Source organism: Somniosus microcephalus, chromosome 4 (genome assembly GCF_052327205.1).
Source record: "Somniosus microcephalus isolate GS21.2 chromosome 4, FLI_Smic_1.0, whole genome shotgun sequence".
Lineage (NCBI taxonomy): Eukaryota > Metazoa > Chordata > Chondrichthyes > Squaliformes > Somniosidae > Somniosus > Somniosus microcephalus.
In genome coordinates, this window is record NC_140990.1 from 87,181,073 (window position 1) to 87,184,052 (window position 2,980).

Consider the following 2,980-nt stretch of genomic DNA (forward strand, 5'->3'; position numbering starts at 1 on the left):
TTGGAGCAAAGAAGGCTGAGGGGGGACCTGATTGAGGTGTACAAAATGATGAGGGGCATAGATAGGGTAGATAAAGAGGAACTTTTCCCCTTAGTAGGGGGGTCAATAACAAGGGGGCATAGATTCAAGGTAAGGGGCAGGAGGTTTAGAGGGGATTTGAGGAGGAACTTTTTCACCCAGAGGGTGGTTGGAGTCTGGAACTCACTGCCTGAAAGGGTGGTAGAGGCAGGAACCCTCACAACATTCAAGAAGCATTTGGATGAGCACTTGAAATGCCATTGCATACAAGGCTATGGACCAAATGCTGGAAAATGGGATTAGATTGGACAGGGCTTGATGGACGGCGCAGACATGATGGGCCGAAGGGCCTCTTTCTGTGCTATATAACTCTATGACTTCAATTCTAAATTGATCTTTGGTACAAAATCTACAATTCACTGTCTGAAAGATTCCATTGATTAACATCTCCAATTAGAAAGTGCTGATTAATCCTTGCTGACTATTCTTACTGACTTGCGCATTACACACAATGGCACCTCCATCATCCACCAGAAAGAAGGGGAATGGGAATTGGTGGCAAATCCTCAAATGTTTCCCCTCCCACCTGGTACAGCAATCCCCTCGGCATGGGAATGGGGACAAGTCCAAACCAATTAACGGGCTGAGTTTAATCTTTGTGGGCCTGTGGGTTTGGTTTATATCAGGCAGGAGGAGATTGGTGTCAGTGACTGTTGGGTTGGCTTATATCAGACAGGAGGAGATTGGTGTCAGTGACTGTGGGGTTGTTTTATATCAGACAGGAGGAGATTGGTGTCAGTGACTGTGGGGTCGGTTTAAATCAGACAGGATAAACTAGTCAAAGTTGGAGAAGATATGGTATTCCTACATTTAACGACTGGTAGGAAAGATTTTTTTTATTAATTCCTGGGATGTGGGTGTCGCTGGATGGCCCATTGTTTATTGCCCATCCCTAATTGCCCTTGAGGTGGTGGTGAGCCAACGCCTTGAACTGCTGCAGTCCATGTGGTGAAGGTGCTCCCACAGAGCTGTTAGGGAGGGAGTTCCAGGATTTTGACCCAGTGACGATGAAGGATCGGCGATATATTTCCATGTCGGGATGGTGTGTGACTTGGAGGGGAGCTTGGAGGTGGTGGTGTTCCCCTGCGCCTGCTGCCCTCGTCCCTCTCGGTGGTGAGTTTGGGAGGTGTTGCCGAAGAAGCCTTGGCGAGTTGCTGCAGCGCCTCTTGTCGATCAGAGGTTCTCAACCAGGGTCCGTGAGAAGGTTTCAAGGGGTGGGCCCAGAAACTCTCTCCCTCTTTCATTCTTTCTCTCACAAGCAGCCCTCACACCGGCTCAGTTCCCATTGAGCAGCCGCGGGGGAAGCGATGTGGGGCGCGATGGGGCGACGGGGCTTTCACGAACCTTTAGTGTCGCCAGCCTTTCTAAAACATCTTCCTTTTTTTGAGGATCTGTGTGAACTCGCTGGTGACACAGCAGGTTGGATGAACTCTGAAACCTCTTTTCACAGTCAGAACATTTAAAGGGTCTCTCATAAAGGAAGTGGCCCTAGGAATAGTAGATGCATTACTGGTCACCTTCCAAAATTCGGTAGACTCTGGAACAGTACCCATGGATTGACGGGTAGCTAATGTTACCCCACTGTTCAAAAAAGATGGTCGAGAGAAAACGGGGAATTACAGACCAGTAAGCCTGACATCGGTAGTGGGGAAAATGCTAGTGTCCATTATAAAAGATGTAACAGCAGAGCACTTGGAAAACAGTGACTGGATCGGACAAAGTCAACATGGATTTACAAAAGGTAAATCGTGCTTGACTAATCTACTGGAATTTTTTGAGGATGTAACTGGTAAAATAGATAAGGGAAAACCAGTGGATGTGGTGTATTTGGACTTTCAGAAGGCTATCGATAAGGTCCCGCAGAAGAGATTAGCGTGTAAAGTTAAGGCACGTGGGATTGGGGGCAAGGTATTGATTTGGATAGAGAACTGGTTGGCAGACAGAAAGCCAAGAGTTGGAATAAATGGCTCATTTTCCAAGTGGCAGGCAGAGACTAGTGGGGTACTGCAGGGATCGGTCCTTGGACCCCAGCTATTCACAATATATATTAATGATCTGGACGAGGGAACTAGATTGTAAGATTAGGATCACAGGCTCACACAGATTACCCAACAGGGTTTTAGAAGTTGCAAGGCTTTTATTAAAGAGCTACAGTTTTAAAGCATAATCAGATATTACATATGGTTTAAGCTGAGTATAATAGACATACAACCCGTGACAGTAGAAGCGATCTACGACTCCCGAATCCGAATGACACGACCGGACAGACAGGGAGGCAGTAGGGTGGTCTCGGATTGGGTGGATTCCTGCAGTCTGCTGCAGTGGTCACTTCCGTTGGGTCATCTCTCAAGCTGCTGGAGGTGTTAGGCCATCAGCCACCTCAGAGGCTAAACTTGACCAAGGTGTTAGGCCATAGCCACCTCAGAGAAACCTTTGCCCCTGACTGCCTGATTTCCTCTCTCGGTCGTCTATATTTATATTTAAATTTGGTGGGCTGGTAATCATCTGGTGTCAATCATTTGATTCCCATCCTATTGTCCAATTGTGAAGCGGGGAGGTAACCCTCGCCGTCCCTTTCTGCATGACTGACAAGGCCTCCCTCTTATCTTTCTGAGGAATGTTTTGTCAAGTTTCTTCAAGGGCATTTTATGGCTTCGTGGCTCCTTGTTATCTAGCAGGTGCTATCCTCCCTGTTTCCTTGCATTTTATAATTTCCTTATCACTTCTATTTGTCTTTTGATGCTTGATATTCGACCTTGCTGGCATTTATGCTATCTGTTCCCGGTTGCATGTTGTCAATCTCTGTTCTAAGAATTAAAACCCATCTTTGAATCTAACAGCTATTTCTTACAAGATGTAATATCTCCAAGTTTGCAGATGACGCAAAGCTGGGTGTGTGTGT